Genomic DNA, 15,995 nt, shown 5'->3' with positions numbered 1-15,995 from the left:
ACCAGAAAACAAAGCATGCCAACGGCCACCTAGGACACGCCCAGCCATCAGGGCATCCACCCCTTTATTAGTGAAGATCAATACGAGTGATCAAGATACGGCCTAATTGATTGGGGCCAAGTTCAAGGCGCACCCAAAAGCGAAGCCCCTTCAGGTATAAGTGGAAGGCCCCAAGACAGAATTGCTCTCTTGGACTTGTTTCTCACAGTGGAGAGACCCGTCCACCAGCTGCACCAGAAGCAGTCCAAGGTCAACGCTCGCTACCAGGCGGGCGACCTTAGCTGTTTCCCTTCACCATTTCGACCCCAGCAGCCTCAGAACTGAACAACAGCCATTGTTCCTCTGACTGAGTGGGCGCCCGAAGCTAAGGGTAGGCTTTCGCAGTAGTGATAGTTTAGTCTGTAGTTTTCCGTGCATGAGTAGATATTATTGTGTGTGTAAATAAATAGTATTGACTTTGAACTAACTAACTGGTGTAACAACTTTTTGATCAGTATTCGGGTTTGAACCTTGTGGCGGTATCGAAAGATACCTGACGACTCTAGAGCAAACATAATTAGGATTAAGGAAGGCGACCATATTCAGAGCCAACCAAAGAGAGAAACACTTGCTAATGCTGCGACAGTGACAGTGGCCCCTCCCCCGCTTTTTCCCGTCAGAGTACTTCCGGTCTGCTCTCTCCCAACGACACCAATGGGAAAATTGAAACAAGCAATTAATTTCTCCAAATTGTCAATTATTCATTTCTGAACATCTCTGAATGCATCGAAAAATCGAAACAAATGGATACTTCAGTACATTCAACAACTGCTCCCTGAAAATAGTTTGGGTCACGGCATAAATACAAGTGTTTGTGCAGCAGCTCAGAAGCTGCAACATGAAGCCAATTTCCAGAACAACATCACTCATCAATGCAGAATCATCTATCAAATAATATGTCCGTCTCCATATAGAATACACCATTAAAACTGTCCATAACAGGATGAAATTTAACGATATAACGAACAGCAATATGATTGATTTTGTTCGACTCTCCATCTCTGGGTCTCTGGAACTCTTCGCAGCATTGTTTGCCCGAAGTCGGCTGCGGGCTTTACTGCTCACCACTATGTGTCTGATGGTTGCAACATTAAGCAACAGAATCAGGACGAATGGGACACACGGGGTCACAATATGATGCAGAAACTCGATGGCTATCCAAATATGAGATACTTGAGTGGAGAATGTTATAATACAGAAGATGGGTGTGTTACTAATCATGTACCTGTCTGACAACATGAAGTACCAAAAAATGTTTTTAAAACAGCTCAGCACAGCCACGGTTCCGAGAACCACAACAGCCACTTTCTCAGTGCAATATTTATTGCTCAGCTTCTGACAACAAATGGCAACAAATCGATCAAAGGTGAAAGACACAGTAAACCAGACAGAACAGTCCGTAGCTGCATAAAGAAAGGCAGCATGGATATTACACACAGGCATAGACCACAGGAAATAAAACCGCTCCCAGTAAACAATCGGGATGTGTCTGAATATTAGATCGATAATAATGACCAGTAGATCTGCTGCTGCCATGGCCAGCAGGTAGCGAGTGACACATCTAGAGAGTCCACAATTCCGAAGTGCCAGGGTCACAATTGTCGCCACATTAGCTGGAGGGAAACAAAATAAACAGTGAAATTCTGCATCTGGATGGAGAGAAAAACGTCAGATTGACAGAATGATTATTGATCCGTTTCATATATTAGGTCGGCACGGTGTACAGTGGTTGTTACTGCTCTTTCACAGCTCCAGGCCCAGGTTCGATTCCCGGCCTGGGTCACTGTCTGTCCGGAGTCTTGACGTTCTCTCCGTGTCAGCATGCGTCTTTTCTCCGTGTGCTGCGCTTTCCTACCACAGTTCAAAGATGTGCAGGTTCGGTGTATTGGCCATTCTAAGTTCCCCATAATGTCCAAAATGGTTTTGTGGGGTTACTGGGTTACGGGGATAGGGTGAAGGCGTGGGCCCGGGTAGTGTGCTCTTTCCAAGGCCGGTGCAGAGTGATGGGCTGAATGGCCTCCTTCTGCACAGTGAATTATTTGATTGTATGAATAACGGCTCTTCGGGGGGTTTAAACTAATTTGTCAAGGGGGAGGGAAACGAGCTGTAGTCCAGAAGCCAGTGTTAAGAGTAGTGAGGTACTGAGGAGGGTATCAAGAGCGCATGACAGAAATGTGGGTTGAAGTGTGTCTCCTTGAATGCAAGGAGCATCCAGAATAAGCTGGGTCAACATGGAGCGTGGATTGGTACGTGTGACTACGATGTTGTAGCCATTACGGAGACATGGTTAGAACAGGGACAGGAATGGTTGTTGGAAGTTCCGGTGTATAGAAGTTTCAGTAAGAGTAGGGAAGGTGGTAAAAGAGGTGGAGGACTAGCATTGTTAATCAAGGATAATTTAACGGCTGCAGAAATGCAGTTCGAAGGTGATCTGCCTACTGACTTAACATGGGCCGAAGTTCGAAACAGGAAAGGAGCGGTCACGTTGTCAGCAGTTTTCTATATGCCCCGAAATAGTAATAGAGATGTGGAGGAAGAAATTGCAAAACAGATAATGGATAGGTGTGGAGGTCTCAGGGTAGTTGTCATGGGTGACTTTAACTTTCCAAATATTGATTGGAACCTCTATAGGTCGAACAGTTCGGATGGGCAAGTGTTTGTACATTGTGTGCAGGATGGTTTCCTGGCACAATATGTGGATAGGCCGACAAGAGGGGGCGGGGGGGGGGGGGTACATTGGATTTGGTACTGGGTAATGAACTGGGCCAAGTGTTAGATTTGTTTGTGGGAGAGCACTTTGGATATAGTGACCAAAATTCGGTGACTTTCACTATTGCAATGGAGAGGGATAGGGACATACAGCAAGGCAAGGTTTATAATTGAGGGAGGGGTAATTATGATGCGATTATGCAAGAATTAGGGAGCATAAGATGGGAAAGACATTGTCAAGGAAAGACACAAATGAAAACTGGAGCTTGTTCAAGGAACAAATACTGTGTGTCCTTGATATGTATGTCCCTGTCCGGCAGGGAGGAATGACCGTGTGAGGGAATTCTTTGGGAGACAGGGGGTGAGATTTCAGAGCCTTTGCTTTGATCATTGGGTCCTCACTGTCCACGGAGATAGTGCCAAAGGCCTGGAGAGTGGCGAATGTTGTTCCTCTGTTCAAGAAAATGGTAATTATAGGTCGGTTAGCCTTACTTCGATTGCTGGTAAGTTAATGGAAAAGGCCCTGAAGGATAGGATTTATGACCATTTGGAAAGATTCAGCTTAATCCGGGATAGTCAACACGGATTCGTGAAGGGAAGGCCTGCCTCAGAAATTTGATTGAATTCTTTGAGGAGGTAACTAAGTGCGTAGATGAAGGTAGAGCATTTGATGTCGTATACATGCATTTTAGTAAGGCGTTTGATAAGGTTCCCCATGGTCGGCTTATGAAGAACGTAAGGAGGTGTGGGATAGAGGAAATGTGGCCAATTGGATAAGTATCTGGCTATCACATAGAAGACAGATGGTGGTGGTTAATGGAAAATTGTCAGACAGAAGACCAGTTACCAGAGGTGTACCACAGGTACACAGGTGCTGGGTCCTCTGCTATTTGTGATTTTATCAATGACTTGGAGGAGGGGGCTGAAGGGTAGGTCAGTATATTTGCTGATTACACCAAGATTGATGGAGTAGTGGATAAGGTGGAGGGCTGTTGTTGGCTGCAATGATACATTGATAGGATGCAGAGCTGGGCAGAAAAATGGCAGATAGAGTTTAACCCTGATAAGTGCGAGGTGATTCATTTTGGTAGAAAAAATGTGAATGCGGATTACAGGGTCAACGTCAGGATTATGAGGAATGTGGAGCAACAGATAGATCTTGGGGCTCGTGTCCACAGATCTCCGAATGTTGCCACTCAAGTGGATAGAGCCGTGAAGAAGGCCTATAGTGTGTTAGCGTTTATTAACAGGGGGCTTTAGTTTAAGAGCCGCGGGGTTATGCTGCAACTGTACATGGCCGTGGTGAGACCACATTTGGAGTATTGTGTGCAGTTCTGGTCACCTCACTATAGGAAGGACGTGGAAGCATTGCAAGGGTGCAAACGAGATTTACCAGGACGCTGCCTCGTTTGCAGGATAGGTCTTATGAGGAAAGGTTGAGGGAGCTCGGGCTTTTTTCTTTGGTGTATAGATGATGAGGGGACTAGATAGAGTGGACGTCCAGAGACTATTTCCTCGGGTGGATGTAGCTGTTACAAGGGTGCGGAACTATAAGGCTCAGGGTGGGGGATATAGGAGGGATGTCCGAGGTAGGTTCTTTACTCAGAGAGTGGTTAGGGTGTGGAATGAACTGCCTGATGTGATAGTGGAGTCGGGCACTTTAGGAATTTTCAAGCGATTATTGGATAGGCACATGGAGCACACAAGAATGAAAGGGAGTGGGATAGCTTGATCTTGTTTTCGGACAACGGCTCCGCACAACATCGAGGGCCGATGGGCCTGTTCTGTGCTGTACTGTTTTATGCTCTATGTTCTATATGTCACCGAATCCAGTAACATTCTTAGGTGATTGCTTCGGAAAGGACACAGATGCTATTGGCTGATGGGAATCCTTTATGATGAAAACCTCGATACTTTATAGAAGAGTATAAAGAAAGTAGGAAGGTGATCAAGATGGAAATTAAGAGGTCTGGGAATGACCAATAAATCTCCTTGGCAAGGAAGATTAAGGTGAATCCCAAAGCATCATATTCGTACGTAAAACAACAAAAGGGTGACCAGCGAAAGAATTGGACCAGTTAAGGTGAGTGGGGGTATCTATATGTTGAATCAGAGGAGGTGAAGGGTACTAAGTGAATACTTTTCATTAGTGTTCACCAAAGAAAATAACTTTGTGGAAGCCGATTCTTGGGTAGGGTGTGTGGATAGTCTGGGCCATGGTGAAATCAAAAAGGAGGAAGTATTGGGTATTTTAAAATATATTAAAGTTGACCCCAGTCTCCTTGGCCGGATGGGCTAACGCCAGAATACTGAGGGAAGCAAGGGAGCAAATAGCTAGCGCCTTAACTGGCATCTTTGTATCCTCATTGACTTCAGGTTAGATACCACAGCAGTGGAGAATAGCTGACGTGGTACCTCTATTTAAGAAAAGCAGCAGCGATAATGAAGGAAATTATACGTTGAGCCTCGCAAAGGCAGGGGATAAATTATTGGACAGTACGTTCAGGGACAGGATTGATCCCCATTTGGAAAGAAATTGGCTCATTTGCGATAGACAGCATGGTTTTGTGAAGGAGAGGTCGCCCCTCACTAACTTGATCGAGTTTTTGAGGAGGTGACAAAGATGACTCATGAGGGGAGGGCGGTGAATGTTGTTTCCATGAATTTCCGTAAAACCTTTGACAAAGGACAGCACGGTGGCACAGTGATTAGCATTACCGGCTCACGATGCCGAGGTCCCAGGTTCGATCGCGGCTCTCGGACGCTCTCTGTGTGGAGTTCGCACATACATCCCGTGTTTGCGTGGGTTTTGCCCCCCAAACCAAAAGATTGCAGAGTAGGTGAATTGGCCATGCTAAATTGCCGCGTAATTGGAAAAAAATGTATTCGTGTTTTAAATTTATTTAAAAAAAACATTTGACAAAAAGCCTCATGGCAGGCTGGTACAAAAGGTGAAGTCACACGGGATCTGAGGTCTGGTGGTAAGATGGATACAAAATTGGCTCGGTCACGGGTGACAGAGGGTAGCAGTGAAAGGGTTTTTTTCTGTCTGGAAGGCAATGACCCGCGGTGTTCCACAGGGAATTGTGCTGGGACCTCTGTTGTTTGGAGTATATATGAACGATTTGGGGGAAAATGTAGCTGGTCTGATTAGTAAGTTTGTGGATGACGCCAAGTTTGGTGCAGTGGCCGATACTGTTGAGGATTGTCAGAGGACATAGCACGACAGATATAGATTGGTGACTAGGATAGGGAAATGGTAAATGGGTTTTATTCAGGATAAATGCGAATTAATGCATTTTGTTTGGTCTAACATAGAGTGGAAATATGCCGTAAATAGCAAAACTTAGGAATATAGAAAATCAGAGAGAACTGGGCATACATCCAGAGATCTTTGAAAGTGGCAACACAGGTGGACAACGTAGTGAGGAAATCATACAGAATGCTTGCCTTAATTGGACGTGGCATTTAGTATAAAAATTAGCAAGTCATGGATAGAACCTTGGTAAGGCTGCAATTGGAATATTGCACACAATTCTGGATGCCACATTACAGAAGGGTATGGAGATTTTGGACAGCGTGCAGAGGAGGTTTGCCAGGATTTTTCCTGGTCTGGAGGGTCTTAGCTATGCGGAGATGCTGAATAGATGTTTTTATTATAAAGACGGAGGTTTAGGGATGACCTGATAGAGGTCTACAATATTATGGGGGGGCAGAGATAGCGTAGATGGGCTGGCACTCTTTCCCATGATGGACGGGTCAGGCACCATGGGACATAGGTTTAAGGTCCGTGGGGCAACGTGCAGAGGATATGTGCGAAGCAGGTTTTTTACGCAGAAGGTGGTGAGTGCCTGGAACGCGTTGTCAGGGGACGTTGTCCAAATATGTCCGACTGGTTTGTCTTTCGCTTGGACGATTTTCTTGCGCACTCTGCTTTTCACACATTCTGACCTCCTTCATTAATCTCTGGTAACAATGTACTTCATCCACAGCATTCGCTCCCCCAGTCATCTAACATTTTTTCCCGTGTCCTTCCGCCTTCCCAGCGGAGAGACGAGCCCTGACTGTTATTTCTATTAATTTCTACCTTCTCTTCACATGCTGACCTGCTGTTCTGGTTCCCATTAACCATTATACGTCTTGTAGTTTTACCATTCCCTTCCCCCTATTTGCTAGTTTAAAGTCCTGTGACCACTTTATTTACTCCTTCCCGCTGGAACAATGTTCCCAGTCCAATTAAGGTGGACGCCATCCAACGGAACATATCCGTCTTGTCAACATACTGGTACCAGTTCCGCATGAAATGGAACGCCACCTGCACCGCTCGTTTAGCCGCGTGTTTGCCTCCCTAATTTTCTCATTCCTGTGCCCATTTGCAGATGCCTCGGGCAGTAATCCAGAGAATATAACCCTTGAGGACCTGTTCGATTCTTTTGTTCCTAGTTCATGATAATTCACAAACAGGTCCTCTTTCCTTGTCTTTATTATGTTGTCCGTATCAATGTGGGCCACTAAAACTGGATCCTCCCCCTCCCACTCCAATATAACTTCACGCCAGTTAGAGATGTCCGTCACCTTGGCACCGGGCAGCCAACTTACCATGTGGCACTGTTGGTCCTGCTTATAAAGGATGCTCTTTGTCTCCCTAATCATTGAATCCACTGCTGCTACCACTTGTCGTTTTGATTACACGCTTGAATGACCTCCAGTACCACGTCACAGTGGTCAGCTAACTCATCCTCCCTACAGTCCTTGTCCCCATCAACAATTGAGCAAGTACCTCGTAACTGTTGGAAAAGGTCAAGAGCTGAGACACCTCCATGACTGAAGTTAGTAACTCTCGACCTGCCTCAATAGCAGCCACACGCTCCTGTCTGTCCCTGACCACTGGTTCAATTCAAGGTAGTGAGCCTAAGTGGTGTGACTACCTTCTGGAACACAGTGTCTGGGTACCTCTCCCCGTCCCTGATCTGTCGCAACGTCCGAAGCTCAGAATCCAACTCATCACATCTGAGCCGGAGTTCCTCAAGCAACCAACACTTACTACAGATGTGGTCGCTAGGAACCTCAATGGGGCCCATCAGCTCTTACATCATGCCGGAAGAACACACCACGCGTCCCTCAATCTCTAGTTTTTTAAATTAGATTTTAATTTTTTTAACTTTTAAAACATTTTTAATATTCCCCCACTACTTCAACATGAACGCAAATTATAACAGGAAATTTCAAATGGATTTTCAAATTTGAACAGATTCCTTATTCGCCAAGAAAATCACATCTTCCTGTGATGACACTCTTCATCCCCCCCGTCCCCCAAGTCGGAACACTGTGTCAGTGAATCATGATACCGCTTTACATTCCCTGGATCTGTTCGATAATCTCCTGCTCAGCTCTGCGTCCGATATTTCCGTTTCCCCGTCTGCCAATTTCACCCAACTCCGTGTTTTCCACCCAACTGCAAAGCACGCTCCTGTCTTGCCAAGTAGCTCTCACAGTGCAGAAAAACAGTACTGCCAAACAGTGCAGACAAACAATACTGATTGTCTTCCCTGTTTATCGGCCTCAAAATCCAATGCTCTGGAAACAGAATTAAACCAGTTGCACAATCCAACAGATACAGTTGAGTGTAACTCACCTGCATCCTGTTTCAGGAATACAACTCGCCAAACGATTAGTTTTCTATTACCCGATTTGAGGGCTGATTTAGCTTTCAATTGAAGATCAGTTTAATGACTAGTTACCCCCTTATAACCCGTTAGAACTCACCACTTGAACTCGCTGTTTTTTACCCAGCTCGAAAGCACTCACGTCCAGTCACGTAACAGTCTCAGCGCATTCTCTTGGTGACAGAGAGCTCCGGAGATTGCGACAAAGAAGATATATATATAAAAGTAAATAAACTTCAAAAAGGGATTGGGAACAGCCGTAAGTGGATAGATGTTGCAGAAATATGGAAAAAGTCAATGAGCAGCGCGAAAGGGAATACATGTGCGTCTGCTTGCATCAGAATGAAGTCTTACGACACCAGATTAAAGTCCAACCGGTTTGTTTCGAATCACTATCTTTCGGCCCACAGCTCCTTCATCAGGTGAGGAAGGACCAGAGGAAGGAGCTGCGCTCCGAAAGCTAGTGATTCGAGACAAACCTGTTGGACATTATCCTGGTGCTGTAAGATTCATGACTGTGCCCACCCCAGTCCAAATCATGCATCAGAATGGTGATTGAACTGATCTTCTGTGATATGCAGTTCAGATTACAGAGATATGGATGTTCTGTGCGTTACAAAGTTTGGTAATCTGAAGTGTTTCGCTGATGACATTGGAGCTCTCGAGTTTACATTTTGACAATAGGTGAGGAGTTTTCGACGGCAGAATTGGAGAAGTGATATTTTGGAGGTGATAGAAGACAGGTTTGGTACTGGAGATGATGTGGGAACGGAAATCACCTCAACGTTAAAGCAATTGCAGAGATTGTGAACTGTCTTTTCTTAAGGCTCAGACATTGGACAGATCAGTGACATTACATTGATGGAGAGGTAAAGGTGTTTCAGATTGAACTTCACAAAATGCATTTTCACATCCAAATATAAATGACAGCAAAATACCGTGGTTAACAATGGATTGGAGCATTAAAGACATAAAGTTTCTTACCAGGGACACCGAAACCAGCAAGGAAGGGATAGTAACCCGCCTGAATAACTTGGAGTGTCCAATAGATCCGTTTTTCCAATGACATCCATTTATAAAATGTAGAAAGTTGGTAAATCGCAGCCAAAAAACCCTTGTTTACTGTTGGAACATTCCAGTCATTTGTTCTCAGATTATGATCAACCATTATTGTTTTCAGATTCTCATCCATTGATGGAACATTCCTACCCACAGTTGTCAGATTCTGAAACATTGTTGTATCATTCCAATCCATTGTTCTCACATTCACAGCCATTGTTGTAACATGCCAGGTTGTGAATGTCAGATTTCAATCTCTCCCCTCGCACCCTCTGGAGCCGCTGATCTCTTTCAGTTGCCAAAGCGATGCTGCCGAAGAGACAATGGGAGAACACCTTGAAAGGAGTCTCGTTTTAAAGAAAGTTGAATCCCCCAAGGGAAACAATTTGGCTCCAAGGAGGCTGATCCGATTTCCATTATCTGAAAAAAGCAGTTAGTCGTAATTCAGGGACCCAGGGTAATGCTCTGTGGTCCTGGTTTTGAATGCAATCAGGGCATTTGGATGGACTGAATCCAGTAAATATAAAGAAATAAATTCCGAATGGTGAATATAAAACCATTTTCGATTGTCGTAAAAACCCAGCTGGTTCACTAATGTCCTTCAGGGAATAATAACAAACTGAGCAGTGAAAAAGCAGGTGCAGTTAACTATTTTCAATAAGACAGGACTTGCATCAGACATTGACTAAAATCTAACAATCAGCCATGGATATCACAGTGACGCCGAGGAATTGAGGTTTGTACATTGAACAAGATGAATACGAAAGGAGAGAGTGATAATCATTGCAGCAATCTCTGTAATAAAAGCTGTGGGTGAGTTTCGAGAGATCAAAACTCGGAACAAAATGATTTCTTCTGACAAGACACGCGCACCACAAATGATACCAGATTGACTAATGCGTTCGTCTCACATGCAGCCCGAAATGGCCAGAAAGCTTGGGAATCTGTTGACCCTCCTGACTCAACACACACTGTGACATGGATCCTCCACCGTTTAACCCGAGCACGGCAAAGGGAAGCTCAGGCCACGGGGAACCCAAAATGGCAAAATGTTGTTGCTCCAACTCAGGGACACGGGGCAATCTGGGAAAATGACGGTGGGCACAGAGAGATACGAATAAAACTACATTCTCCTCCTTATCACGAGAGACCCGTTCCAGATAAGAGACATGGTGAACCCACAAACAGTACACATCCCGCGCTACCGACCAGACCAGGACTAGCGTCAACCGGCCGGTGTTATAATTGTGACCGACTACTTTCCGAGAATCTTGCGAACCTAAACATTATTCACAGGGGGCTAAGAAAACTCTCCAAACATTGCACGGGCCTGGAGGAACTCGGATGCACCAATATGCAGGAAAGAATCATCTCTGTAGTTTTGAGGGGCGCAAGCTCCTGACTCATCCACCCACGCTCCGCTATGTAATCAATGACGGTGTCAGGCCTTTGCAGAATGGTCCTGCAGCGTCAAATGTGAGAATACAGGTCGCCTGCTAGCTAGCGGTTGGGGAGGAGGCATCCAGTCAAATGCCGGTGATACTGGAGGTCACGCACCACATTTAACACCAGCAGCTCACTCAGAATGGAATGGTGCAATCAAAGGGAAATCATGTTGAGCGGTTTCAAGGGCCACATGTGATAAGGTGGAGATACTGACCCTTGAGAGTTTAGACTGGAAGTCAGATTGATTTTCCATTCTGCTATCTTGAGTGATTCTTCCCGATGACAGAACACATCCTAGGCTTCGAGCGAATGTGGAAGTTTAGTTCATTCTTTGACATACAAAATTGTATTGCTTGACAAATTGATGGAGAGTTAAAGACATCATCCCCGATCTCTGTGTGAAAATACTTGGACAAAATGTATACCGTGTGCAAACTGTGCGGTCAGAAAGACAAAATGTCAGGGGGCCCATTAGTGCAACATGTGCTCTGGAATCGAGATACGGGTTCAGCCCAACTCAAATCTGTTAGCGGCATATTGTCAGAGGGTGGTGGTTGATGGGAAATGTTCAGCCTGGAGTTCAGTTACTAGTGGTGTACCACAAGGATGTGTTTTGGGGACCATGCTGTTTGTCATTTTTATAAATGACCTGGAGGAGGGTGTAGAAGGATGGGTGAGTAAATTTGCTGATTACACTAAAGTCGGTGAGTTGTGAACAGTGCGGAAGGATGTTACAAGTTACAGAGGGACAGAGATAAGCTGCAGAGCTGGGCTGAGAGATGGCAAATGGAGTTTAATGCAGAAAAGTGTGAGGTGATTCATTTTGGAAGGAGTAACGGGAATACAGAGTACTGGGCTAATGGTAAGGTTCTTGGCAGTGTGAATCAGCAGAGAGATCTCGGTGGCCATGTGCATAGATCCCTGAAAGTTGCCACCCAGCTTGATAGGGTTGTGAAGAAGGTGCACGGTGTGTTAGCTTTTATTGGTAGAGGGATTGAGTTTCGGAGCCATGAGGTCATATTGCAGCTGTACAAAGCTCTCGTGCGGCCGCATTTGGAGTATTGCGTGCAGTTCTGGTCGCCGCATTATAGGAAGGATGTGGAAGCATTGGAAAGGGTGCAGAGGAGATTTACCAGAATGTTGCCTGGTATGGAGCGAAGATCTTATGAGGAAAGTCTGAGGAACTTAAGGCTGTTTTCGTTAGAAAGAAGAAGGTTCAGCGGTGACTTAATTGAGGCATACACGATGATCAGAGGATTAGATAGGGTGGACAGTGAGAGCCGTTTTCCTCGGATGGTGATGGCTAGCACAAGTGGGTCATAGCTTTAAATTGAGGGGAGATAGATATAAGGCAGATGTCAGAGGTAGGTTCTTTACTCAGAGAGTAGTAAGGGCGTGGAATGCCCTGCCTGCAACAGTGGTGGACTCACCAAAATTAAGGGCATTTAAATGGCCATTGGATAAACATATGGATGATAAGGGTTAGATTGGCTTTAGAGTGGTTTCACAGGTCGGCACAACATTAAAGGTCGAAGGGCCTGTACTGCGCAGTAATGCTATATGTTCTAGAGGTTGCTATAGAGGGGCTGGAACCAACCTCAGAAATAATATGCGTTCCCCAAGCTATCAAAAGAAAATGTGCCGAACGTGATTACCGGATTAGTGGGGTAGGGAGTCCTACTCCCGGAGTCTCAGCAAATAATTCCCCTATCTGGTCAGTAAAGAAGCCGGATGCAACTTTGCCGCTAAGTATCGACTGCCGAATATTGAATCAAACAACCGCTTTGGCCTGCCCCACGGTGGTGTCAGACCCGAGATATTAATATAACGAACAACACACGCCCGAAATATTACTGTTTTAGATATCAGTAATATATGTTGGTCCGTTTCCTTAAGAAAGGAACGCCAATACAAATCCCCTTCGCCTTCCTGGGTCGTCAGTCCACCTGCACATGTTTACCGCAGGGATTTCACAATATTCCCATATTCCAAACCGAAAATTTTAATTCATAGAACATATATCGATACAGCGCAGTACAGGCCCTTTGGCCCACGATGTTGCACCGAAACAAAAGCCATCTAACCTACACTATGCCATTCTCATCCATATGCTTATCCAATAAACGTTTAAATGCCCTCAATGTTGGCGAGTTCACTACTGTTGCAGGTAGGGCATTCCACGGCCTCACTACTCTTTGCGTAAAGAAGCTACCTCTGACCTCTGTCCTATATCTATTACCCCTCAGTTTAAAGCTATGTCCCCTCGCGCTTGCCATTTCCATCCACGGGAGAAGGCTCTCCCTGTCCACCCTATCTAACCCCCTGATCATTTTGTATGCCTCTATTAAGTCTCCTCTTAACCTTCTTCTCTCTAACGAAAACAACCTCAAGTCCATCAGCCTTTCCTCATAAGATTTTCCCTCCATACCAGGCAACATCCTGGTAAATCTCCTCTGCACCCGCTCCAAAGCTTCCACATCCTTCCTATAATGTGGTGACCAGAACTGTACGCAATACTCCAAATGCGGCCGTACCAGAGTTTTGTACAGCTGCAACATGACCTCCTGACTCCGGAACTCAATCCCTCTACCAATAAAGGCCAACACTCCATAGGCCTTCTTCACAACGCTATCAACCTGGGTGGCAACTTTTAGGGATCTATGGACATGGACACCTAAATCCCTCTGCTCATCCACACTTCCAAGAACTTTACCATTAGCCAAATATTCCGCATTCCTGTTATTCCTTCCAAAGTGAATCATCTCACACTTCTCTACATTTAACTCCATTTGCCACCTCTCAGCCCAGCTCTGCAGCTTATCTATGTCCCTCTGTAACCTGCTACATCCTTCCGCACTGTCGACAACACCACCGACTTTAGTGTCGTCTGCAAATTTACTCATCCACCCTTCTGCGCCCTCCTCTAGGTCATTGATAAAAATGACAAACAGCAACGGCCCAAGAACTGATCCTTGTGGTACGCCACTTGTAACTGAACTCCATTCTGAACATTTTCCATCAACCACCACCCTCTGTCTTCTTTCAGCTAGCCAATTTCTGTTCCACATCTCTAAATCACCCTCAATCCCCAGCCTCCGTATTTTCTGCAATATTCAGTATGTAGGTGGCCTGATCCTCCAAAACGTACCGAGAGAGGAACACTGAAATGTCCGCGATGATTTGCTAGGCCTGCTCGCCATCCTGGGACAGAACGTTAACCCAAAACGCTTCTATTATGAGAAGCCGGGTCACCAACTAAGGCGCTATGGTGACCTGGACGAATCGCGCCATAGCAGGAAAAGGCTTTAGACCACCTGCCAATTCCCTTTACCCTCGATTTAAAATTCTTACAATTCGTTTTTAGGATTGTTACGATATTGCTGAAACCACATGGCTAGTTTTTGATCAAAAAGCTTCACCGTTGTCTGATCTAATAAAAAAGAACACCCCTTGGAAGGGGACTGACTTGTTCACAAAGGCCATTCGTGAACTAAAAAGACATTGACTCAGGCGCCAGCCAAACAAACTGAATCCAGAATTACCTTGTGACATTCCGGTTGCGGCGATGGACGCTACAATTTCTGACTGATACGTCTGATACAACAGGCATTTTCCTCATTTGAACGCCACATACTGGCAGTTTCCTGGGCAGTCCAGTTCGTTACCTATGTAATACAGAAGTATTACACGCACTTAACCTTGCAGAAATCAGTAATGGCGGGGAAGCGCTAGACTGCCAGTGTGTGGCAGCACCCAGTGCCAGTGGACAAAATCTGCCAAAATAAAAGAGGGAAGTAGGGATAGTGCCCAATAGCCCGGTATAAACCAGAGAGCAACAGACAGACACAAAAACCCACTAAAACATCTAATAGAGGGATCCTGGAATGAGGATGGAGTGAGGGAATTTCGGGTGTGGTAATCATATGGGAAACAGTCAAGGCCAGGTGATAGAGGCAAGAACAGTGAACCTACCCATGCCATGAGCTCTCAGAGTGACTGATGAACAGCAATAACATTTGCAATCACCTATTCGGATCACCCCCTCCCCCCCTCTCCCCTCGAAACCACATGATATGTTTTCAGACAGCCTATATGTTTCTAATGGACTGACTGACTATTTAGGGTTAAGTTAGAGGATTGAGTTAATGGATGAACAGTCTCTCCCGTCGACCACTTTACTAAAATATGTAATCGAGAACTCCCAAGGAGAGCAATATGGGCTAATTCAGGTAAAGATTCGCCATAGACCGTCGCTAACCGGCATTCTAAATGCAGATGTGTTTGCGAAGCAAGAGGCCAGTTTGCTGCCCCGGTACGGCAGCCTCGAGGTGAGGGTCTTTTTCAATTCCAAAGGAACAATTTGTTTTGAAACCCATTCGAAGCCATTCTGATCATCATTGAAGAAGTAGAAAAACAATTAAACATCACAGGGACGGTCTAGGTCTTCAAGATGGAAGATACGTGTTGCCAACGCTAGATTGTAACTAGGTAATAAATCAATTTATTGTGGTTTGGGATCATCATGGAACAGCAAGAACTGGAGACAGAATGAAGAACTTATCTTGGAGGCACGTTTTGATAAATATATAAAGCACTATATTGAAACGTGTTTGATATGTGCCCGGAAGCACATTGACCGATTCGATCATAAAGGATAACTCAGATAGTCTAGGCGCATAGAGGGGCCCTGGTCGAATTTGCTAATTTATTTTGTGGATGATCTTGCGCTATGTTTAGAGGTGGGAGGGGGGAGGGGGTTACAAATATATATGCCAGTAATCATTGATACTTTCAACAAATGGGTCGAAGCATTTCCCTCAAAAGCCAACACAACTGTGACGGCCGATAAACATGAACGTCATGTATTCCGGTAAGAACTTCCCAAAGTATGCTGGATCTCATTAATGTTCACACTTTACATGCAAACTGTCATGACCTTATTGGAAATACACCGAAACTGTCACATTGCGTCCGTTCCACAGTCAAGTGGATCGTGAAACATAGGAAGAAAATTTTGAATCCATACATACCCGCGCATGGAAAGGAGTGTCGCCTTTTGATCTAATGTATGTACGA

The sequence above is a fragment of the Scyliorhinus torazame genome, chromosome 23, assembly GCF_047496885.1.
Source record: "Scyliorhinus torazame isolate Kashiwa2021f chromosome 23, sScyTor2.1, whole genome shotgun sequence".
In the NCBI taxonomy this organism is placed as follows: Eukaryota; Metazoa; Chordata; class Chondrichthyes; order Carcharhiniformes; family Scyliorhinidae; genus Scyliorhinus; species Scyliorhinus torazame.
The sequence above is the reverse complement of the archived record's forward strand: the minus strand, read 5'-3'. Positions refer to the sequence as shown.